This window comes from Ambystoma mexicanum, chromosome 2q (assembly GCF_040938575.1).
Source record: "Ambystoma mexicanum isolate Mex_15411 chromosome 2q, UKY_AmexF1_1, whole genome shotgun sequence".
Taxonomy (NCBI): domain Eukaryota; kingdom Metazoa; phylum Chordata; class Amphibia; order Caudata; family Ambystomatidae; genus Ambystoma; species Ambystoma mexicanum.
Genome location: NC_090924.1, coordinates 696,556,819 through 696,557,861, shown reverse-complemented (window position 1 = coordinate 696,557,861; position 1,043 = coordinate 696,556,819).

Here is a 1,043-nt window from a genome sequence, read left to right as displayed (position 1 = left end):
GTGTTTGGGTACTTTTGCTGCAGAGATCGGGGCATGAAAACCGGCGCTGGCACCTGGCGACATTGGGTACTGAAGAATCTTTCCCAGTCCTGCCCACAGCTGTCAGGGTGGCCGAGTGGTCTAAGGCGCCAGACTCAAGAGGCACAGCTCTTCCCTGCATCTGGGTGTTCTGGTCTCCGATTGGAGACGTGGGTTCAAATCCCACTCTGACAAACCAGGCTTATTTTTTTTAGCACATTTCAGAGTGTAAGGCTTGCAGAAAACCTCGTGGGGGCCCCCGAATGCAGCTCCCGGCAAGCCTCCCTGTTCTCTTCTGCTGCCTTGCAACTGGAGCTGTCTGCCAGGGACGCCGCAGGCACACCTGCCCTTAAACCCCCACTGGCCCACGGCTGCAAAACCCGCATTTTCTAGTGGCTGGCTTGGTGGCATATGTCACTGAGCCCAGTCTACTCAGGAAGTGAAAAAAGTCCCCTTCACAGTTGGAGAAAGTGCTCTCCTGCCACCTGTCGGTCGTTGAAGGCACCACACCTCAGCAAAATAAAAATAAAAAAACAGACATGCTCAGTTCGGGGGATGTAAAGGTATTTACATAGCAAGAACAGAGAGGCTGTTGGGAGATGACAGAAGCCATGCTGCCCCAGAGTTCTCTTCTGAAATTCGCAGGAATCCAGAGGTTGGAGCGGGCTGAGGGAGTGCGCCTTCTTGCCTCTGTCAGCTTTCAAGACACATCCTCCTGCTGGGAAGCTGCCCACCCTGAGCAGCACAGGTTTGCGCTCTAGGCCGGTCGGCCACATATATCTCACCTGATCGAGCCTGATCGAGCCCGATCGAGCGGCAGCAGATGGCCTTTGGCCAGCGAAGGCTGCCGCTCTTCTTCTTGTTTCTCTGCTTGAGAGGCAGCTCAGTCCTCTGCGCTCGCGCCAGGGGCAGGCCACGTGACACGCTGGGATCAGGCCGTGGAGCGACTGGGGCATGGCGCCAAGTGAGGTGGCTCGTTGGTCTAGGGGTATGATTCTCGCTGTGGGTGCGAGAGGTCCCGGGTT